The sequence below is a fragment of the Temnothorax americanus genome, unplaced genomic scaffold (genome assembly GCF_048541705.1).
Source record: "Temnothorax americanus isolate GAGA-0224 unplaced genomic scaffold, ASM4854170v1 Scaffold2, whole genome shotgun sequence".
In the NCBI taxonomy this organism is placed as follows: domain Eukaryota; kingdom Metazoa; phylum Arthropoda; class Insecta; order Hymenoptera; family Formicidae; genus Temnothorax; species Temnothorax americanus.
The window spans coordinates 4,700,583-4,726,411 of record NW_027509338.1 but is presented as its reverse complement, the minus strand read 5'-3'; the positions used below and the strand labels follow the sequence as shown (position 1 = coordinate 4,726,411).

The 25,829-nt window shown below is 37.8% G+C and overlaps 1 protein-coding gene across 1 annotated transcript in view; it reads right to left on the bottom strand.

Moving 5' to 3' along the window:
* LOC143897179 (rho guanine nucleotide exchange factor 17) overlaps positions 1-25,437 on the bottom strand; it is a 116,798-nt gene extending 91,361 nt beyond the window's left edge. The window contains exons 1-2 of the mRNA XM_077405579.1: positions 25,206-25,437; positions 24,779-24,818 (exon numbers count right to left, since the gene is read on the bottom strand). The gene's annotated coding sequence lies outside the window, so the exon portion shown is untranslated. The remainder of the gene's footprint in view (positions 1-24,778; positions 24,819-25,205) is intronic.
* Positions 25,438-25,829: the final 392 nt, after the last annotated feature.

The window sequence follows — 25,829 nt, the reverse complement described above, 5'->3', positions numbered from 1 at the left end:
TTTGCATAATAAAACAGCCTTCGCCCAGGTGATTCCAGGGTCGGATTAATGTATATAATATACATATGTAATATAATTCTCATTCTACTCATCATTTTATATATACTATTTTATATATAACATTTATATATAGAACATAATAGAACTTTTTTAGATTAAGAATACGAAAAATATGAGGCAGCAAAAAATGAGCTTCAACTTTCGCTATCTTGCTCCATTTATATCATACACATATGTAAGTTTTCTTTTGTTTTGATTCTTATTCTTATTATTTTTAAATTAAATTATATTTTACTTTCAATTGTCCTCAAATGTTTATCACTTACAAAAATGTGTATATGGGTGTATATGATATGTAAATGGATGTAAGTGTCCGCAGTGTACTGAGCTCAGGTTTGTGGATTGGCTAAGCCTGTAAATGACTATGCGGATCAGTCATCCCTATGGGAGCGATAGAAAGAAGCGACACATGCGCGATCCTGGTGTAAGTTCTCTCCTTATTCTATCTCGCCCGCACTAGTCGCCTACTAGTACAAATTTCATAATGCGCAATTCTATTGCTTATCTGATCAACGTCAAATTTCTTTTTGTATAAATCTTCTATATGTATATTGGAAAACCATCGATGGAGATATTTATTAACCTTATATATATTTATTAATCTTTATAAAAGTCGAAATTGATCATTGAAAGTATCTGAATGCGTAATTTTATATCGTCATATGATTATCCTGTCGAAGATTCCAAAATACTTTAATCCGATCCTGGGTGATTCATCCTGATGCACCGCTTGAGCGACACTCAAGCCGAGGGGCCAGCGAACTCTTTATGACTTGTAAGGAACCTGTCCAAAGGCGACTGAATGTCATTGAGAGTAATAACTAAACATAACATTATACCAAGTCGGGAGATTCGAAGATTTTCGTAATCTACAGAATCGCTATGACCTATTTCTCGCTGTACGAACGTACGGTCCATTTAGTCACGCAACGATTTTAATTTTCTCGCTACATGCGATGAGACTGGACGACGTCGTTAACGCCCGGGGGGGGGGGGGAATCAGAAAAATAGCGAGATCGCAACGCGAGTATTCCGAGAATTTTCTAAGCTGGCGATTCTCTAGTTCGTGCGAAATTGGGGCAAGCGCGTGTACTCGTCGCCGAGGAATTTCTTGCCATTAATTCGCCTGCATTCCAATAGAACTCCGCGGCATTTGACACGCGGCACGGTCGGATCAAAGAAAACGGTCGCAATAACAGGCGTCAACAATCCGACCTTTCATCCGCGCATTGCCCGCGATACGTTATGATCGCTCGTCAATAATTCACTGTCCGCGATTAAGTAGTATCACGGGATCGACAGCGCATGTTAAAGCTCCGAGCCAGGCGGTAGGTACCGCGTGATGTTCGTTGTCATTAGCCGCGAACAGCCGCGCGAAATAGTGCAAAGCGGTTTTATCGAGGAGCAAAGTGCGGGAACTGATATAGGCGATGCAACTGACGTTTAATCACACGCAGTGGTAGATGAGAGAATCGGAAACTTCAGACAGAACAAATGTAATATAATGAAATGATCTATATATAGCGATGAGTGACACAAACGAGATAGCCAGGGGTGCATTATGTCAATATTATAAAATGTATACGAAGGCATGAATATATAAGATTCGATATTATGCAACTCAGATGAAATAGTTCACGAAATAATACAATAACGTAATAGCATTGTTTATACAAAAAATTTAATTTATATGAAATAAATTAAATCGCAGAGAGAGAAAGTTAGATCTTTGGCAACGGCAATTAAGGATGCAAAAACGTAAGAAACCTTTATTTCCGTCTTTCACTCTTATTATATAGCATCGCGAAACCGACGCGAAGATCGCACGCGAGCAGCTCGGGCGAATGCACGCGCGTGGGTGCGCATATACGCGTGCCCACACGCCGACGAGACTTAATGGACTTCCGATGGAATCACGTACGTGTGCCCACGTGGATCGTCTGTCTAAGCTTCTAAGATTGCGGAATTTTCACGCCGACAGAAATTTATTGCCATGCACGCGTCTCTCCACACGATTAATAAAACGGCGCTGCAGCATTCAATGGTCGCTTCGGCCGAGCTTCGAGGAATACTTTGCACTCGTTATATGCGTCGAACAATTCTACAAAAACTTGCCGCCGTTTCTTCGACTTCCGTTGCCATGGACGCCACGAGTCGAACAAAAGTAATGCCGATCGTCCGTCGTTCTCTCGATCGAGGGGTAAAACGTTCGCCCTTCGATCACGATTTCAGTCTCGTCCCACTGTATTATTATTCCGTTCGGCGGATTCGCGTTTTTGCAAATCAGTAATTTACAGTGATTCTTCTGATTGTTCTTTGCTGCTTGGTAAGAACAGTGCCGTTTCGAAAATCATTTAAATATTCACTTCGACGCTGATAAATCTTTAATTCCTATGGCATTATACGTAACGGTTTATACTTTCTTTATCTAGAAGATTTATTTCTTGATATTAGTATTTTTTTGCGAGCGCTTGTATCATCTTCAACCTCCTTCTAACTTAGCAAATAATAGCAAAGGAATAAAGCAACGAGGTGGCTAATGCAGTCTCGTAACAAGAAAGTGTGCCATCGCGCGCACGGAGGTCCACATTGCGCATGCAAGAGTGCATCTCCATCATCGTAGCGGGTAATAGCACGACCGCGACATTAATCACCTCAAGGATTCCGCATTAGCCACTTGGTTACTATGTCCTCCGGTAATGACCGGTAAGTTCTTAACTTCCGTGCATGCTGGACGATTAATGAGATACACGTGGACCGAAAGCCACTCGTTAATCATCGCTACAACGTAATCATCGAAAGCTGCACACGGACCCGTCCACCGCGGATATGATACAACAGAATTAGACGTTGCACTTTTCCTGGAAAATCCTGCATATCGCTTCCGTCATAAGTGGTTTTCCGCGCGAGTCGATTCTAATCTCGAATATTTTTTTAGATAAAAAGTGACACGCATATGTACATATGTGGCAGTAATGGTCAGAGATGGGATTATAATTTTATAATAATTGTCGATTAACTTGCGGAGTCTTATATTAATTCTACAAAATACATTTTTTCTGGATTTTATTGTATCCAGTGAAAAATATGCTTTAAAAGTAATAACTGTGAAAGATCCAATTGCAGTTCCCGATATCATAATATATCATTTTTCGTACTACTTATAGAATTACGATTTGCAAATACTCAAGTCGAATGATGGAAATCACGACTGATTTCGCAATGCATAAATTGTTAGATCAATCGGAGGATCGATCAACATGCGCTGAATCGAAGCCTCGGACATCTCGTCGAGATCGATCATCGAGGGTGTTAATACCCGACCCTGCGCTTCGTTTCTACAATCACGCTGCGATTTCGCAAATCAAAGACGAAGTGTTTCTCTTTGCGAAACATCACGAGGCCTCGTCGACTCAGATTGGATTGTCGTGAGAATAATAATCGGCCAGGTGGCCGATTATTGCGATAGAAGAAATCTTATAGTCTTGTGTAAATTACGCGATTCATCTTGAAAATATTCTGCGATGAAAAGTGTTCTTCATCTCCGAACGAGAAGAAACCTAATTTCCTTTTGCATGCGTTTAAATTACTTTGACGATAAGAAGCGTAAACATGTTTTTTTTTTACTTCTTTGATTAATGTAAACGTCAGTGAAATTAAAACACTATCGAAAAATCAATAAATGACTTTATGCGCGTTGTTAATAACCTTGTTGGCTGATCTTGCTTTTCGAATCATTCTGTATATGGAAAAGACGCAATCAAGACCACATCCTCTACGCCACTGGTTGTAAACGACACCATAAGTATGTAACAGTTACTTACGCTTAAAGACAAGTTTGTATGTATTAGAGTTCGCGATTGCGGCATGACTGCGTGTGGTTATCGATTACTTTGCGATTTTATCGATTAGATTAATGAGCGAGAGCTGCTCGTTTCAAACACGAAATCATCTCGCTATTCACGAAAGTCGAACGTTCGGCGACGATTGCGAAATCATTCGTCCGGAATTTACGAAAGTTTCGTGAATAAATCCGATGTCTTCGTATTTACTGATGTATTTGTCACATGAAAAATAAAACGATCGACAATGTCCTAATATAGCTGAGAATCAGATGCATAAAAAAGATCAATATATTGTCTTTAATTGAATTTGTATAAGTATCTGTTTATAGAATTAGGAAATATCTAGTCAGTAATTAAATAAAAATAATTAAAATACAACTTTAAGGCAAGCACGCGATTATTTCGTTGATTAGAATACATCCATCACTCGTGCTCGGCATTCTAAGGATGCGTTTTTATAATTTTTTTTGCGACTTGTGCAGTACTTTTTTTGCTAGACTGAGAAAAGTCAGAACATGTGGCGTATATTAAAAATTACCACGCCACAACAACATAATATGGTCCTTAGCGCGACAACTCGACGAGATGGGATCGCGTAGGATTGATCTGGTCCACGAGAGTATACGACCGAGCTTGATGATGACGGTTGATGAAATGATTGAGGAAATCTCCAAATGGTAGCCGGCCAATTTAGTCGTTTCGTTCTAACGATCTCTGTTGTGGTAACAAGGGACCACACTGATACAACTAGTTTCGCCATATCCTGCAATAACCATGATGATTGTTGCGAATTTCATAAACCTAAACATCCAATCTAATAATATCAGAGAGGTGAGATATTTTGTGTGTACTTGTTATATAAATAACAAGTACACACAAAATATCAAAATATCAAAATGTGAGAATAACACAAAAATATGTTATCAAAAATCTTTTGTTATGATAAAATAATATACTCTTATAATCAATTTATAAAGTAAGCAACATCGTCATTGTGCAATTCAAGACATCCAGTCGCGTGTTCCAATTTCTCTCGATCTAGCAAAACAATGTACTGCATAAATCAAGTATTATATATATATATATAAGCTGCAGAAAATATTAAATAGATCTGTTATATTAAGAGAGAGACATTCTCAACGAAACTCGACATTATTTCTATAATGAGTTATCAAATTTGACTAAGGTGGCTAATTGCCAAAAAATGTATCACATTTATTAATTAGAAATTATAGACTGATGTATATACAAAATTTGAAAAATAAATGTACGTTTATATGAATGCAGATTTTATGATTTTATGATGTACCGTAACACATGTATACGTCATATATGTCCTTAAAATATGTTTCATGATTTTATCAGTCTCAACGTAGTATAACGAGTCAGCATCAGTAATCCTCGCAAAAAAATTCTCGCTGCTTGTTCGTGGGTACATTTAAGTCTTAACGGATCCCGGTCCATAATATCACACAAATATATGTAACATTATTTCAGCGTAGAGCAGTTAAGAGTTAAATGACACGGGTCTGATTTTACAGTTGGCACTGATCTTTCCGCGGCCCAAGGCGATTGCACGCGCTCGCAATGCGCTCTGAAAATCATTTGGATGCAGGTCGGCCACCGACAAGGGGAAGGCGCGTCTGTCCTTAGTGGCGAGCACGAAACTTAACCGACGACTAAACGATGAAAGGGAGAATAATGATAGGCGGGCAGACCGGTGTAACGACGTCGTACGGCCGCGCCGACGACTAATTTGTTACAGTTTTAACGTCCGAGGTAATTTTAAGTGCGTGCCTAGAGCGCTTTTATTCGCGTTAAATCTCGAAAGCCCGACCGAGACGCGTTCTTAAACCTTAATAGTACTTCGAAAACGGCGTGTTATCGGTTTATGCGTAACCGTAGCATATATACAAACTGATTTTATGTTTAAAGACCGCGAAATTTTTATGTCCGTTTGCATTTTTTGATGAAAACTATAGCTTGATCTAGAATCTCGCGTCCCTGAAAACTAAAACTTTAGTCAATTTTTATTGTCAATAGCTCTTTCTTAAATTTGGTTGAGTTATAAAAAAGCTTTTTTTTATGATTACTTCGACCTTTGTCTCAGCAAAACAATTAGTAATACAATGCGTGCTTTAAGGCCAACCGCGGTGTAGACAGTTCATTCAGTTCCCGTCAAGGCAACTTTTTGCGACTGGCGATGATCTTCCTTGAATCGATCGACGAATCGGTTATCCTCGCCGGATTCGTCCGTCGTCTTTACAATGTCGTCGGCATGTGCCGACGACCGAATCAAGTTCAAGGCGACTTGGATAATAGGAATACGAGTCGTGTTCTAGAAGATATCTCGCATGCCGCATTCAAGCGCAACCTTCCATAGAAGGTTTACCTATACCTTCTGTGGAAAGTTGCGAATCCGATCATCGAATTAGAGTTAAATCGATCGATTTATCCCAGAATCAGTAAAATTATGACATTTCAACGCTATTAATATTTGAAGTAAAAGTTGCACTTTTTCAACATATCGATAAGTATTTACTTAGATAAAAATGCAATGTCTGCTTAAGAAAAATCTTATAATAATTTAAAAAATATATATACATATACCATATTATTTAATCCGTTATTCTATTTTTCTATGCAAATTTATGTAGGTAACTTTTGTATTTTGTGCATTAAAAGAACTATATTTTTCATAATGTATGCATGATAAGAATTCAACGTGCATATTCAACGGCAATCTTTTTGCTAAAGGTGACTTTTACGACCGGCTCCCGAAGTATCGCGGCCGCCTCGTCATTCACCTTATATACGAGCGATACTCATTAGCCAGGAAAGCGGAGCCGCGATCCATATCGAGAATCCTCCGATCATCGCCCACGAACGAAGCGCGAATCTGTCTGATTGTAGCTAAACGAACTCCGGCCGGGCGATGCGTTATAAAGAGGCGCGCGTCTGCGTTATACGGCCTACGTGCGCTTTGCATTTGGTGCGCGCGTGGGTGACAAATTGCGGTAAATTACCACGAAAATCAGAAAACCGTACGTTAGATCGAGTAGGTCGGGTCGTCTTTATTTTACCAACTGCAAATTGTAATTAACTTCTGATTGACACGGCCGCGGATTGAGTCGTCGACAGTTTTCTCCGCTTGTATACATGCAACAAAAAAAAGTTTGCCACTTTCGTGACGTATATACTGCCTTAACGATATTACCGGCTTTTTCGTAATAAATACATCGTATAATTTTGCTATCCCGGTTATGTGTTTAGAGATTTATCAGGATTATTAAAGATTACTTGAAAATTTTACAATTTTTTTAAATCCATTAAAAAACCCATTTGCAGTGTTCGAATATTATTATAATTTTCCTTTTTATCATGCATGTAAGTGGTATAGATGGTTATGTGTATGTGAATCTGATTAGTCGGAGAACTGTATAGATCGCTATATAGTACAACTAATTGCCGACCTTGTCCGACGAGCGACGAGCGCGATGATTGACGTTGCATATTCGGTAATTGCCGCTCATTAACCGACAAAGCGGTACCTATAGCCGGCTAATGAATGAAATGTAAAAATCGTGATCGCCGCATGCGAAAGCGGCGAAAAGCGCGTGGGCGCACACCTTAGCGTGGAATTATGATGTCCTATAGAATCGTAATCACAATGGTAGGTGATATACCGGCCCGACGTATCTGTCAGTAAAACAAAGCCATGTTCATAGTCTATTCAATCTTTTTTTCCTCTTTTTTATAAACTAACCGCGAAGTGCCATTTCGAGACATATGATAACTCAAGTCAATTGTACTTTTGTTACATCATTGACATTGCACCGATTGCCTCGACGTACCGATGGTTGATATTGCTCTTACTACCTCCTCATTGCTCTAGAAATTATTTTACGTCCCAATTAATTTTGACTCGCAGCTTGCGATGACAAAATCGTAAAATTTACACAGTATTGCCGGACGTGTTGGGAACCGAGTATATAACAGAAATTATAATAATCAATTAGATGATTCCTATAATAACTTAGGCAATTTAATTTTCACTCTAAAAAATAAATTTAATATAATTTGTAAGTTATTAATAATATGTTAATATTATAACTTATAGAAAACATTAATATTGAAATGAGCAAAAAATCTATCACGGAAATTAAAATAGAGTTTTTGACATTATTATATGTATATAAAATATGTATATAAAACTAGGATTTAACCATTTTTATAAAATATTAAGTTTTAAAAAAATATATATTTAGTAAAGATCATTAAGCGATTAAATTCACGAGAGTTAACGATTTGTAGATGTTCGTAATCGAGGAAATACGATATTAAAATGCATCTTGATGTATCATCTAAACGTGTAAACTTTATTTATCTTAATATAGCACATATCGCTTCGTTACGCGCCATCGCCTACTGATGCGATTGCTGCATCAGAACCTCAGTAACTTCGAGACATACGGCCCATAATTAGCCGCTACCTTTCAACTAGTTACTTTTAGTACTTCCTTGTTACATTAAGAATTATTATATACCGGGATTAATTAATTGCGCTGTCGAGACTGAGCAACAACTACATGCTCGTTGACGCAATCGGCACGTTAGATAATGGACCGGAAATATCGTGAGTGCATAGATCATGTTTGCTTTATATCTATTTGGGATGTGTGACTTATATACAATACCGATTGTCGTGACCAAACAGTGTCAGAATTTTTTTTATTGACTTGTCAATGAATATGAATAGGTTTGGAATAATTAAGACAAAGTTGCTGTAGTAATTACATTTAAATTTAATTTCAATGCATGCGTTTATCATAAAATAAATTCCATCTATTTAAAAAGTAAAATCTTTATCTTATTTGATCAAAAGAATATTTTAACAAATTTAATTGTTGTTTTACATAAATTAATAATAAAGTTGATAATTAAATTGTTAAAAAATTAATAATTAAAAATGCCGACAAACTAATAGCTCGACAACACACTAGTAAGCCGTGTAGTAAGTTTTACGTGTTAGGATATCAAGCGTGTGCGTGGCGCGCGATAGTAAAACTTCACCGACGATTCATATCCACGTCGTCACAGGAAGTTACTTGATAAAAACCATTTATCACGTTATTTATCATATTTATTTTTGCAGGTGCTGCCGGTTGCAAGGCACCAGCGGCATGTCGCGACGATACCACACAGCTACCATACATCTGGGTAAACCCGCTTATCAATGGGCTATCAATGTATTACTGTTCGCGACGTCTTTGGCCGTTGTATTTTAATACATGCACGAATTTCATGTCGATGCATGTGTAAAATGAGTGTCGAGATGAACGACCCCATTCCCAACGCTATCTAGATTATATTGCTACAGAAAATTCATAATTTTCAACGACAACTAGCTCAACCGCGCCTAGTGAAAGTGTAGGATTGTTATAAAAGATCAATTTTACTTTGTTATACCGCGTTATAGAGCATGGAAGACAAAAAGCCGCAGATTTATAAGAAAGCTATTTTTGTTCAGAGTCTGAAAATTTTATTTTGGACTAACACATTTATTATATAAGCTTTTAATATAAGATAACTTTTGTTAAATCACCTTACATCAATTTCATAATTTTGATATTTAATAAAACTTTAATAATCAATTTAATAATAATAATAATAATAAATAATAGATAATAATGGGAGAAACTCCTGTGTAAAAAAAAATTTATATATATATAAATTGCAATAATTATAAAAATGTAAATACGTGTAATATTAAATAAATCAATTTGTTATTTGTTGGTTATATCTCCGCCATGTTTTGACAATTTATGGATTAATAATAATGTTTCATTTATTAATACTAATTATCTTGCTTACCACAAACGCGTGTGATTAAACGCATAGGAAGAAGATGCCGAAGAAGTTGCCGGTAGCACGATCATCGCAAGAAATCCGTGGCTCTTTGTGCATACCATTAGCGATGCAAATTTGCATCTTGTAGTACATAATTGGCCGATATTGTGTCTTCGTTAGGAAGCCATTCTGCATAACTCTAACAAGTTATCATACAAACGGACGCGACCGGCGGCTTTCCGGTTGAAAGGAAACATTTTCACGTCACGCTGCAATTTTCACGCTTCGGCGATGCCAGCGAGGAGGAAGAGAATGTAAGTAACGGCAAGAATGTTCCGCGAAGGTCTCCAACGCGCGCAAAGGGGAATTTTTTGTAACTTGTTCAGTTCAAGAGTGTCACGGCCGTCGACAAAAAGCAACAAAAGAGGAAAATTTATTATTAGCACGGTTTGTGTCTGTTTGTAAAAGTATACGATATACATAAGCATCTCATTTATTATATTAATTTGTGCGTTAAATAATAAATACACTGAAAGAAAAATCCAGGTTTAAATGATCGTTCGAAAATTAACAAACGGACAATCCGACACTTTCAATCGGAATAATTAAAAAACCGATCAATTTTATCAATGATATCCGGCTATATCCGGCTATCATTGATTGGACATTATTCTAATCTTGATCGGCTTTTCATAATTTCGATTAAAAATATCGGATTATCCATTTGTTAATTTTTAAACAAATTGTCTATTTCTCTGAGTGTAGTAAAGAAGTTTTTTCTTGTTCTTCAACATAAATTACTTCTTACGTATTTATCCCTTGTAAGTGTCAAAAGTTTACAATTAGAAACGTATTTTTAAACTCTTCTCCTCGAAATAGACACGGAAGCGCGCAGTTAAATCAAAAACATCTTATTCCTGCTTTATTCTAACAATAAACATTTCGCTTTACAAACTGACAACAGGCAGTTCCATTAGAGAAACAGTGCAGAATCGAAGGCTCCGCGACTGGCGAATAGCCAATTCATCAGACTGAAACGGCGACAAGTGCATTCGATGTGGCGAATAACGGACAGGGAAGTAAAGCATCGGTTGTTCGAGTTCCGCCGTCGCATCCCCGCGCGTTTACATAGCATAATTAATATCATTATTGTGATGTCAACGCGCGGCGGTAGGAAATGCTACGAGCGCATTTTACGAGTCGTATACATATGCGAGTGAGCAAGGCTACCGCGCTGCATATGCTAACGCAAGTACGATCGAACAACGCTGTTTTATGCTAAACGAGTCACGGCTGTCACGTCACCGGGAGGGACAATGCGGCAGACTGCATCGCGAAGCACATCAGGATATGCGCTCGGTTAAACGAAAAAAAATCTCCCAGCCCAGAAGAAGTTCCCTTTTCTCACACCGCGCGGTTCTGGGTCACTTGGAAATAAGACTTATCGCCAACAATAGATCTTAATGGTGGGAACGATACCGCGTCGATGATAATTTCGTGATCATTTTCATTCCGTTCGATCCTCTAACCGTATTCGCGTTCTTCCAGACCCAAATATAAAAAAGGAGGGAGGTATATATTTTTTTATTTAAATAGTAAACATTATGTAAAATTTGTTTGAAGATTTTCGTATGCGTTTTTTTTTAGTATTTTACGTAAACCGTTGTACTTCATTATATTATACTCTAATCTACTTTTTATCATTTTTAATTCGAATTCAAATAACACACACACAATGTCTAATAAATATTTATTTAATAAATTTAGGCATTGTGTGTATAAATATAAATTTTTACTAAAAATTTTTAATAAACCGTTCACTTGGCATTTTATTTTTTATTTGGACAATGGATACCATGGAATATTCACAGAAAAACGTGATTTTTTCTGAATATTCCATGATCTTTCGGGATGTTTCTTAGTTTCTGTCGTGATAGTTAATTACTCGTAATGGTGCTAATGGAATTCGTTGCGAAATTGCAACTGGCACGCATGTGCTGATAGCGACTGTGAGAAACTGCTTTTTCTCGTTCGCCCGTACACCATGATGCACTTATATCCGTGAGAGAGTCAAATTTCACTCGAAACAAAGATTTATACCATTGGCTGAATGCCAATGAATATATATTTCTTTAAATTTTTTAAATATTTAGAAAAATATATAATCATATATTTCTATATATTTATGACGTAGAGAATAGTCTTTTTACTTTCAACTTGTAAATATAGCAGAATCTTAGACTATTTTGCTAAAAAATTCATAGTTACTCCAGTACTATGTTGCCGATTTGGCGCACTGATTGCAAGAAAAAAATCACGTCTGTCTTGTTCAACAGCGTTCACGTTATTAATCATACGCCCTGTCATACTGTCGTGAAGGAAAAACACTCATTAGGAAAAGAGCAGAATAATATGAGAACGCTTACGCGATAGCGCATCAATAGTTGGTCCAAGTTGGTCATGGCTCACGAGTCATTCCGATCTCGACTCGACCGTGCCGATCGATTCGACACGCACTCCGAGCTCTTGAGGCACCGAATAATCGTCTCTCATCTCGAACGACGACGTACTAACGAGACGATAAAGAGAGTTTTTCTACGGAGGAGGAGTCGCAGCTTTTAACTAGGGGTGACCTAGATGCGTTAAATCCACATGTTAACAATAGTACACTTAAAAAAAAAAAACCAATACTCGAAGACGAAAGTCACGTAAGTAACATATTGTTCATCAACCCTTTGAGTGTTCATTGATAGCTCAAAAGGAAATTTGTCTGTTATTTAATAATAAGCAAGCAAACATCATAATAAGTTTCAAATGAACAACTTTCTTTGCATATTATTTCATATACCTATTTACAAAATGATAATTAAAATTATTTACTTATTGTTAAAAATAAAGTTTGTTTATAGAAAAAATTATCTTGGATATCCTCTTATCTCTGCACCAAATAGCGGAGTGGTTTAAATTAAAAATTATCGTGTCGGAAAAGGAATATGAAAAAAGCCTTAAGGCATCAGTAAGATCACATATGTTACAACAGATTTCTTTAACTCACCGCGCCGTCGGGAACATGCGCATGCCGTTGTCGACAAGCAGGAGATCCAAACGATCTCGCGGTACTAAAAATACGACCAAGCCGGCCACGTCTCAGGCTTGTTTAAATCGAAACTGAGAAGACGAAGAGAGCGGCGCGAGAAAAGCCGAAGGCCCGTCAACACGCTCGACTAACGTAACGACCGTATACATTCGGCTAAAAACGCTTCACGTAGAGGGTGACTTTCCTCTCTCTTGCATCCCTCCGATATACTCTACAGCTCTACACTCTTCGTCCCTCCCTCCCCCTTGCTTTGCTCGCAATGAAAACGTCGCGGCGACTTGTTTTATACGCCATTCGAACGGTTGTTAACGGACGGCGCTGCGAGCAGGCGCCTTCAATGCCGTTCGCGAGCACGGAGCAGGCCATATAATTAGAAAAAGTCCCATCGGATTTATTACCCCTTCTGTGCGACGGTCGTGATTTATTTGTCGATACGATCGGGGGTGAGAGACTCGCCCGCAGCAAAATTTTCCAAAGCGTGCAGAAACAGTACAGTTTATTACAATATCTTTATTATAATATAATCAAAACTCTTAATCCCTATCTATTCTCTATTCTATTTTTATATTTAAATTAATTAAATTATTTGTTAATATGTTACATACTTTTCAGTATATAAGAGAAACGACAAAAAAAAATAGAAATAAAGTTTGAGAATTTTAACAATATTGAATTGTTTCAAACAAAATCTTTCAATAAATGATCCAATTCAATTTTAAAACCACTGAGAAGCAAGTTTACTTCTAATCAAACTGTTTCTTGACATTCATAAAAAAAATATAATGTTAGAATAAATCATTTAAATAAATGTTACATAAAATTTGCAAATTAAATTTGCAAAGATTCGCATCTTTGCAATGCTAAATATAGCTGCTTTATTTTCTACATCAATGAGAAGAGTTTCTATCAATTTTTGTTTTGCAAATACGAGTTTATATACTAGAAGTGTGATTTCGTTCGACCTTAAGCGTTGCAAAGATCCATCGACTCTTGACATTAGCACGATCTCTCCCGTGCAAACAGAAATATATCGTTTTCACCGCGAGATTTTTCCATGGATCCACACGTAGTTAGAAACCCTTTCTCAGAAGACCGCCAATAGAAAACGTGCATGGTATTTCAGTGTCGCGAATCTCATTCTCACGCGATTTATTGCTACGTAGTTGACGCACATGCATTCTGCAACTTCTCGCCATGTTTTCAACTAAACGACCCGAAAGTCAAATAAAACTCAAAGCTTTTGCAAAGGACAAAATTTTTGTACTAATATTTAATGTATGTAATTTATTATTTATAACAAAAATAAAAATATATATCTATATTTTTTTTTTAATTAATATATATGTATACGATTTTAATAATTTAACACAAGCTTGTTATAAGATATATGAAAAAATAACATATATATAAATATTCATTAAAATATCCTAATTCGATGCATTATATTAAAATTATTAAGTTATCTATAATTTCCCTTTTAAATTATTTAAATTGTTTAAGAATTCTCTCTCTCTCTCTCTCTCTCTCTCTTATTACAGAATGCAATAAAGAGGATAGCAGATTTTTAACAATTTTTACGAATATTCGGTTTGTTCTGCATCGCGTCGGCGTAGTTCCACTATTGAACGTGCCACACAAGCACGAGGCACACTTTACGTTTTAATATTATGTTTTATTGAATCGATGAAAGCTTCACGCCTCCTTCTCGCTTCTCGTTCGATCATAGATCACATGCTCGTTGTCGATGTTGGAATCGCATTGAGGAAGGAAGTTGTAAATTCGCCTTACGTCGGCCCACGTCGAATCGATGAGCAGCGATACGTTCCCGCGGGACAAATGCCGCTTTATATACACTGTCGCGAGTGTGCACTGTGCAAACGATATAAGGCGCAATCTTTGCGATGGCAGAAGGACCCTATATATTCGGTCCGCGAGACGTTTTACAGCTACGCGATGCAATGTTTACGAGCTGGTAATAGTTAGGTTGTTCTTTCCACCACATTATAACGATTCTTCTGGGTAGAAAGAAAAAGAACGCTTTTTCAAGTGTTCGGCCTTGCACCCAACACTTGAAAACACTTCGTGCGCAACCCCCTTTGTGTGTGTGCTCTTGAATAACAAAATCCTTGTATGGAATTGTATTATGTCAAAAACCATAAAATAAAGTTAATAAAGTAACCGCACAGAACTTAATATGTGACTGTAAATTATGTTACTATAATTAGAACATAATTGTATATGACAAATATTGAAAATATAAAAAATTCGAAAATTATTAGATATACATATCATGAGAAAATCCATTTTTTGTTCAATCGTCGAAAATTTGAACATTCTAGCTGTAATATAAAAATCAGATGACCTGGCAGACCAGAAAACCTAGACGCGTGTCTAACACGATGCTTCCGATATACGATATCTTTCTATACTTTGTCCGCCACTCCTCCCAGATTTATCCGGGTACCTGGAAAGCGTGGCAAGGTTTTTCACTTAAATATTATATCAGCTGTCGACGGAACGCGCAGATATATACGAAGGCTCCTCTAAAGTATAGGCTCCAAAAATGTCTGTCTCGATGATGTATCGCGCTGCAGGAGCTAACGTTTTCCCGAGGGTCAAGTATACGCACGATAAGAACGACTCGAGTGCGACCCGCTGTTTCTGCCGTGTGAAGAGCCGAAGCGGTGAGTTAGCATATCCTTCGAGGAAATCCTTCGAGAGGGATATCTTTTATTTCTCCAGGGCGCATTTTTCGACGCAGCGGCAGTAACGACCGTGGAAGCGTTCGTTGTTGCAACTGACACAACCGACCGAACAATGCCACGTCGTGGTAACAGCCCCGCACGACACTTTGTCTCGCAGAAATCGTCCTCGCGTTTATAAGGCAGAACGACTCAGCCGTCGCTGTTCCTCGACGCGCATCCTGCCGGAAATAATTTATTGGACGGGGCGTCAATAAATAATTCCGTGCCGGGACCATCGCAAAGGTTGCGACGCCGCGACGCCTGTGACTCATGCGACGTTGTGCGATTCGGCTGTGCCGGTAAGTATTAGAAGACCGCGGTATGCGAGTAAAAGGTTCGATTTGGAAGACGAGGTCAATCGTGTTGCGAAAATTTACATAACGAAAGATAAAATGTAAAAAAAAAGATCGGATTGATTAAAAGCGAGCTAAAATAGAATGATATAGAGCGATGCGGTTGGAAGGTCGTGTAATTTCTTTCTCGACCGTCTGTTAACTCGATCTCGATTTCCACCCATCGTGGTTTACTGTATTTCCAGGAATAGAAATCCCGATTTCAAACGAAAGAAGAACATGAAGCCTGGAAAACACTTTCCGTCGTTGAAACACTCCACCCCCTCTAAGAATCATTGCTCGAAACGAGGCGATAAAGTATTTACGTCTTTGCTCCCTGCTAGTCTCCCTGTTATTCACTTATTTCAAGATGAATTACAGCAACAGAACCCAAAAACAGAAAATCCATCTAATATCAAGATATATTATTATTATTTGCTTGATTTTTTAATGATGTAAATTATATCCTGTTCATTTTAAGAAACAAAATGTTTTACGAAAATAACATAATTTATTATTAATTCTGAATGATGCGAGCTCTGTTAGTTTTCTTTCATATACTATCGAGAAGATATAAATAATTACAAGAAAAATGTTTTTTATAAGAATTAAAAATTAGAGTACAATAATTACAATTAATGATTTAACCATTAGACAAGAAGGTGAGATAATAATTGATTGAGAAAATTGTGTTGAAGATAAAGAAGATTGTCATGCACGCAAAGCCTTTTATGCGCGTAATAAAAATATTTCGGTCGTGGAATGTGCGGCAGATAAAAGCATGAAATCGTGTCTCGACTATTCAGCCTCTCTTTACGACGTCTTTCCACTCTAATCTCCGTCTTTTTCCGCGCGAAACTATTCGTCCAGCGAGAAACGAACCGTAATAACCGTCGTTGTCAAGAGACCGACCATTAAAATCTCAAGGTAATATCCTTAATAAATAAAAATAAACGTGTAAAAAAATTATATAATTGGTCAAACGATCCATAACAACTTTTAAAAAATTTGCAAAGCTTTTAAAACAACAACTAATATAATATTACTTTATAAGTAGCACAATCAGCAAGCAACAAAATTCACTTCTTTAAATCTAAATATTATTTCCTGCGTTTATAAAAGCCACTTCTTACATGTAGGTATGTAGTAAGGAGTAATGTTATTTTTACAACTTAATGAATGCAATTTACGCGAGTCACGTATTTCGAGCACACGGCACTTACAACGTGCTTTTAATTACAACAACTTAAAACAGACTAAAAATACTTACTTCTCATTAACCCGCATTCCTTATTTCTGCTCTTATTTCTTTGTCCGAATAGTTCACGTCATTCGGAATTAATATTCTTCGAATTAACAACAATTCTCCACATCAGAGAATCTTCATTCAATAGTAATATACTTAACAATTAAGTATCGCTTCGAAATTGTAAAAATACTGCGGACACTCCAAATAATTGGAGGATAATCGAAAAATAGTTCACAATTTTAATCAATGTCGAAAGACTTTAAAACTTGCATGTGCCACCCTATATACGTCTCGAAGCCCGGCGCACGAAAACGATGACACCGCGAACAAGGTCACTGCGATAGGCGTGCTGCTTATGCAAATTAATGACACACGTCCCATCGCTTCTTAAATAAAAGCGACGAGACGCGCAGATGGCTAGAATTCGCGGGCAGAAAACGGAGGTTCCTTCAAGGCTACCTAGTTTCTCACAGCCCATCAGACGGAGAGTTGCACGCGCGCGCACGCATAGATGCTGCACCAGGTATGCGGACGTATGCATAAGCGAACGAGCTTATGTCCGCAAAGAGGAGACATTAACTATCGCGTGGAAAATATTTGCGGACCGGTTCGATGTCTTTCTCGCTAGGTCTTTTCTCAGGTGGAAATCACTCTGTCCGTACCGCCGCGCTATATACAGACTGTCCCAAAAATACCGGATGTTTTCTTAATAACAGGTTTTCCAGCTTGAAATCGATTCCCAACTTGGGTATAAATAAACAGGGTAAAAATCCGATGTTCTTAAAAATTTGGAAAAAAAAAAACAATTATTGTATTTCTTTAGGATACTCCAGCTTTTCACGTCGATGACATCAATAATTATTTTTAAAAGAAATAGAATTTTTACGATAATAAAAGTAACAAGCTAAAATCATTAAAGATAGCGTAAAGTAATGTTAAATTCGTCAAAATAATAAATAATACCAAAGATAATAATCACGAGATTACGTGGTGCTTCGTAACGTGAGGAGCAGTCGTTCATTTCACAGACCGCGTTTGAAGCTGCACCCGCAAGCTGTCCCACGGTACTACTTACGTGTTATCAATTATCATCTTGAAATGAGCTGAAGCGCCGCGCGTCGGTATTGTAATACATACAGCTTTTGTTTAAGCTGATAAACCATTGATAAGACGTAACGTGTTGCGGCGTTCGCAGTATCGCAGTCTGTGAAATATCTCGTAACGCGCGTCACACTTGGCTCATCGACATAATTAAAGTGGTTGTCGATGAATCAAAAAATAATTTAATTTCAAAGCTAACTATATATTCGTCATAAACAACTGAGTTAATCATTAAAAATGAATTTTTTCAAAAATAAATTTAAAATGTCACGTTTAAAAAAATATCTGTCTCCCTATAGGTAAACTGACAAATGTCAGTTAATGCTAATTAGGATTTTATGTCATTTGTTATGACGCGCGGTATATTAACATATTATTCCTCAGTATTAACATAAGAATGGGCGAGAACTGCAAGATGAAGGCCGATGAAAAACCGAAATAAAAGGAATCATTTTACGCGCGAACCGGTTGGATATCCGATCTTCTAAACGAAAGGACGAAAGGATACACACAACCGCATCGAACGCGCGCGTCACAGTAACAATGAGGGATTTCCGATGCAACGCGCATTGGGCTGGAACATCTTGAATTTCATTATTTGTCCGCGGTATCGAAACCCGACGCCGTGCGGATGATAGAGAACAAATCGATGTGCTATTACCAAGGTTACAACTTGGAAACGTGTTGAGGAAATTCATAAAGATACGACATTTTATTATATAAAATTGACAATAGTCAATTGAATGATTATAAATATATAATCATTCATTTTATGTTAATAATTGAGAGACTTTGTAAAAATATTTAGAAAATAAAACTTTATTTTCTTTTCAATATATGCAAAATTATTGTAATTTATAAATATTATTTTTACTGACAATATACACTAAGAAAAAAATTTGTTAATCCCAAGAAATATTTAGTCCAATACGTTCAACTAAACATCTTAGTTAGTTAACTAAACATTAGTTCTTTCAACAATTTATTTAGTTTCTTTAATCATGAATTAATTAATTCAACTAATGTTTAGTTAATTAAGTAAAATGTTTAGTTGAACGCATCGGACTAAATGTTTCTTGAGATTAACAAATTTTTTTCTCAGTGTAAAGTTTAAAAATGCAGAATTGCTTTAAATTTGTCTCTTCAGACAAATTTCTATAGTGAAGAAAATCGTTGAATTTTTCACACAAATCGAAACAGGTTTCAAAAAGATCTTCAAAACATCCGTTCAGACACACCACGGAGGCTTTATTCCTTTTTACTGAAAGATCGTATCTATACTGTTCTTTTTGGTTCCTATAGGATTTGCATCGTCATTGCAAATAGAAAACCGACTTTTGTCGAACAATGGTATAAACCAGAAGTCTACAACCTACGGCTCGCAGGTTAGATCCGGTTTGTCAAGAAATTTCGACGTTTTATAAGTGTATAAGATATATACATAAAGTTGTGAGTCCCTTTGGTTTTGTGGTCGTCGCTGCGTCGGACTTTTATAATATAAAAGAATTTTTTAATAAAAATATTTTATTTTTAGAAATAAAACTTATTCAGCCTCCTGATCATTACAAAGATTTTAATATAGCTCTCTTGACAAAAAAGGTTGAAAACCCCTAACATAAATTGGAAAAATATATTTGTCTATTTACAAATAGTTAAAAGATGATTTTCTTCTTCATTGAATCCGTTATAAATGCCACAATTCATTAAAATCTAATTGCAGAATGAAATCTATTAGAGAATTCAAAATTATTCTAAATACTCTCTAGATTTATTTTTTGCATTATATTTTATGGGAAACTTGAATTCCACATTATAATAGTTATTTTTTAAATTTAATTTATTAATTTATTTACTAATTTTTTTTAATTTCAATTCTAACGCAAAATATTGTATAATTTTAATTTAAAGATCGATTAAAAGTTATAACAAGTCTGTATAGATTATGAAAAACTGATTATTTTTGGTGAATAACCCTTGCACTTGCCTTTTCGAGACGTCGTCTTTAAATCTCGCGTGTCGCACGGTGTAAGAGCGTAAGGGCGATAACGAGGTAAGGTTCGTGCCAGTCGTTGATTTAACGCCCGCATTTCCGTGCGGAGGCCCTTCGGAACGGGACGATCGCGAAACGAATAATTCTTGCCGCGAGGACGAACGTTTGTCATTATTATCGAGGAGGACCTTTAATACGCGCCGCCTCGCGCGAGAACGAAAGCCAAAGACGAGAGGCGTGTGTGCGCGGTGAAACAACCGAGCGGAGACCCCTGGAGCTATGGGTCCCGTGGGCCCGACGCGGCCTTGGTGAGAAAAGGAATGCAAATGAAATCGACGATGCGAGATATTCCGGGTCCCTCTAATGCGCCTTGATGAATTCGAATACGAAAACACATATATCATAACTCGGCTCGGAAAGAACCGTCCATGATCTACACACTCTACACGGCGCGCGGCGTTCCGAAACTTCAATCCCCGATTCCACGTACATAAGCTCGAAAATTATCTACATAGCTGGTTATTGTGATAGTATGAACAGTGAATGTTTCCATAATTAAGAATAGAAGTAATAACTATATCACACACGATTATTCGCAATTATTACAATTTTTCTTTTCTCACAATTATAAAATGTTCTTAAAAATATGTTATAATTGTTTTTCCGACGTTGAAAATTTTATTTTCTATATACATTTGTTTAATATTTCTTTCGTCATAAATAACGTGCGTGAAGTAGTTCTGAAAGCAAGAACGAAAGAACCCGGTTACGAAGGTGGGCACGTCCTCGGTTCACGACCCCACTTTCGTTAACTGCTTTTAATTGCGCCGTAATTGAGATTAATGAAAAGGCATGCGGGCTCTCATGATATTTCTCTCGACGAATTAAAGTTGAAACGCGCGTTGTGTGCCGCAAAGGCGCCGCCGGAATCTCTTGTGACACGCAACGTCGCCGACCGCTTCCAGAAAAAGAGTTACATAATAACGCCGCAGTGTCAATTATTATCGTTCGACCGAGATATTCCAATTATATTTGAGCATCTCGTTCGCACAATAAGTCAAGAACTCATTCACAATTAGCTTTTTAACTGTCAGATATTTTTCTTTAAAAGAATTTACGGACAGCATTCTTATATCTGCGATGGTTTAAGTCCAAAGGGAACAGAGGAAACCAAAAAGAAAATTCCTGATAGCCCTAAAGAATTAATGATGAGGTAAACACTCAACCACACTATGGGTCTCCGTTTAAGTGAATATTTACAATCGTTATAGCGTATAGGCGTGCAAAGAACCTCACTCTGTTCCTAACAGGAGGGTCGAACAACCTGCGCGGTAAATAACTGATTATCTCAGCGTACCCAAAGCATGGAAAGCCACGGGCCAGCACCATCCTGGACTAGATGAAGTAATAATAGGGTAATCTCGTTGGCATGCGGCGAGCATACCGCACGGCTACGATGTATGCACGGGCAAGCTTCTTCCTCCTCGTCGATTATCGATTTTGCGAGTGCATTATTACCTACCTATATAAAAGGAATTTGATACTTGAAATAATAAAAAAATGTTCGTAAAAATAAGAATTTTATGCATTTAGTCTTAATATTTACTTTATCCTGACTTGAAAAATTTTAGTATTCAATATTAAAAATTGAAGATCTTTTTTTTACTTTATTAAAGACTCTATCACTAGAATTAAATCTAGAATTCCAAAATTGATTGCGTTTTGTAAATTTAGATATCTCGCGACTATCGTTTTCGTCTTACTTTGTGTTTTTTATTCCGGCACATATGTAAAATGGAGTTTAATAAACATTTTTTGTGCCGAGTCGCGCATAAATTTAAGCTCTAACCAGACGTCGCGGCTTTCCTCGTCGATTTTACGACGGCGAATGAGAGAGATCTTTCGGAGTAGCAGACCATGAGGCGATGTGGGGGCTGGCACTATTCACTCAAGATAGTCGTATATCCACGCGTGCTCCAACATGCTCGCATGTTCTGTAAGAAACAGCTGAGGCCGGCGAGGACGAATGTTCTTTCCCGCGGAACATCCTCCGCGGGATTAATGGCTCGGGATCCTTGGTTTCAAGGACGTGCGGATTCGCACCAGACCAGCAGTTGAAGCGGACAAGCTTGCACGGAGATGCTTCGTTGCATTCCATCGATCAATCCTGCAGCCATGATAAATTTTGGCTTGCCATCCCGAGGTCCACCCGAGGATATCGCGTAAAAATTTGTTTTTTCAAGATAAACGCTATAATTTTTGAATGACGATGCAACGGAGGATTCTTGCTCCTTGAAATATGAGCTACTGTGACTCTAATAATGTTTTAATCGGGAATAAAAAAAAAGATGCGACAAAAAAAAGTAAAAATCACAGTATCACAATTAATTTAATTATATACCTATATGTGATTTTTAATTAATATATCATTATATATTTCATATTTATAGCAACGTTAACATAAAGTAGATATTAACATCACAACGATCAAAATCGAAGGAACGATATATAGCTGCATAGCTGTATACAGTTCTTAGAAAAGAAAAATATTTCAAGAAACCATTACCTCGCGAGAAAATTATCGCCGCGCCGCGCCGGCCCGAACCTGTTGGCAAAAATACTTAGCGCGTAGATGAAAGTTACAAAACAGAGTTAAGAGCGTAATAACAGTAATTGTTTCCCAAATGAATTATTCATCATGGGTTTAACCGATATTTTGTTACATTGTAAAATCTCTGACTTTGCGCCAAACAATCGGTAGGCACGCACGCGTAATTAGACTCCTACATCCCCGCTGATCGTTCCGTGAAAACTGAGGACCGGCGCCTGCGGCGCGACGGACGCCTACGCGTGCACATACACGTGCGTGCCTCCACGCGGAACAGCTGAGAGAGCGAGGTGCGTATACGCGTTGACGAGACGGCGCGCGGTGGGTTGATCGTGCCGAAATTAGGCGAGAAAGAGAGAGAAAGATAACACTGTAGCGCGTGTTATCACTTAAAAAAATGTTAAAAAACATGGCGTGAAAGAGATGCTATTTCTCGGGAAAAATTGAAACAAAATATACATCGTACAAAATTATTCAAGCAGATAAAAATTATTGTCCGTAAACTAATGTTTAATTAATGGTTTACAAAAGATTCAACTTTTCTTGTAAAAAAAAGCGTTTGTTTGGAGGAGTACAGTCGAACGAAATAGGGCGAAACTATTTATACTCCTTTTTGTGGATCAACATATTCGAATCATCTTTTTTAATTTTTTCTATAATTAATTACATTTTAATTGATATTCTTTTCTAGACAATCTCTTGTTAAACTTTGATTATGAATTAAAAACAATTATTTTTCTTTTGTAACTTTTATCACTCATGACTTTTAATTAGATTATAATTTTTTTAAATCAAATTAAATCGTAGTTCATTCATTTATGTGAAGAGGTTCAAAAAAGATTATAATTAATTTACAGTATTTTCTAAGAAAGAGATACAAATACAAAGATTAAAAACCATGATTTACGGCCGAAGGTTTCCATTTACTATTTAGCATCGCAATCTCGCATCTCAAATTTGTTTCGTTATTGCTTTTAATCATCCACTTCTAAGAATTTAAAGAACAAACCTTTTATTAGACATCTAGACATATCCAAAATTCAATTTGTATCAGTTGAAAATGTGCGAGAGACAATGTATTTTTTAAAATAGAAAATTGATGTTTTGGTCATTTCAAGTGCCTCTTCTTTAAGTCATTTTAATAACACGCGACACCACCTATTGCGATATATGCGTCTAGCTCTTTCCGCATTATATATATTCTCAAATCTCGAGTCTAAACTCTTGAATTACCTCCGGATTTGAATGCGCGTCGATTTCGTAAGTAAACAGAAGACGCGACGTGACTGCGGTGAGACGTTCGGCAACCTCTGATGTAAGCAATCGACGTTAGGAAGAAGTGGAGATAAGGATTCTCAATGAAGCGTGCGGGGACAGCGCGCAGGGGCACGACGGGTGAACGGCGCGGTCGGGCGGCGAGGGAGACAGGTCGGAAGCGCGAGAGAGACACGACACGCGATCCTGCGCGTCGCGGGAGCGACTGAGAAGGGACGACTTTGCGTGACTGACTCACTCACAATCAGTGATACCACGGACCCGTGGACTCTCGGCAACATAAGTGGGTGGAGAACAGAGTAGGGGTAGGCTGACCAGGCACGGGGTGTTCGGTGCGTAACCCTACTACTCACGTTGCCGGAGAAGCCGCGGCCCCCCCCCCCTCATTAGGATATCGTATCACTATCACTGAGTTAAGCGCGTAATCTTGCGTGATAAAAAGTCGGCAGAGGATTACAAATAGTGAAAATATTTTCTAGGCTCTATTTCCGAGCCGATTTATTTTTCAAGGCAATAGATATTATTTTATAAGAATCATATCTCATTTCTTATGCATACCATTTATTTACGTTTTTAATATAACTTTACCAATCCATTGCCTTGATATTGAAATGAAAAGTAACTCACCGGCCGATGCGCAACAGCGGAGTTGTAATCCTGCGTTGATCTGTAACAAAAAAATATTTTTACATTAAAGCAGGCATTTTTTAAAACATCGTTTTCAAGAGATATCTGATTTTGAAATATGTTAACGCGATAAGCGGCCGCATATCGCATTTTACTCGCATAATTAATCCGCGAAAAATCGCGCAAGTAATAATTACGATCGTATGCGAATAAGAGAGAGACGCGACGTTCGCGATGTAATATCTCCTCTCGCATATCAGATATCGAACTCCGAAATTACGAAATTGCACCGGAGTTAACCTCAAACGGTATTGTACGAATAATATGAGTATCAATTATCGTTTAATGGGCGAATCGAGTTGCGCTTGAGAAAGTGACGGGACTGACACAGGACCGGCAAAATAATAAACGAATAAGAATTACTCACCCTACGGTCGCTCCGCCGTCGCCCGATGCCTCCCAGGCCGCCTTCGCCTCCTCTGGCCTCCTCCTCTTCTCGGTCCATTGTCGCATCCGTCGCATCTTCGTCGACGCACTCATGCACTGACTCACTCGCGACGTTCACGCGAGAAGATCGACAATATCGTCGCTCATGACCGCGCGACACTTTGCACGGCACAGAAGCTACGATTGCTACGAAGCAAAGCAATGCGATCCGCTGACGTCCCGCAGGTAGACGCTAACATGGCGGACCGCGGGGCGCGGAGAGAATTTCGTAAATAGCGCGGCCAACTTCACTCGCCAGGAGCAACCGTCGTGCGTCGCGAGGACGCTTGCTGCTCCGGGCTCCCACACGGGAGATCGATCACGCATCTTTTCCCCTAGCGGAAACACCAATAGAGAAGCTGGCGCCAGACTTCTGATTCGCGATTCGCTATTCGTATATGGATCGTATGGATTCGCCGTTTGCCAATGTAGACCCTCCACTATTCATGGTTCACCTGGTTCACCATTTCGCGATTTCGATTCATCTCTTTTATTTCGTAAAAAAAAACCGCTCCGCTGTAGCGAATCGGCGCGAATGACGAACCGCGAATGACGAACCACGAAT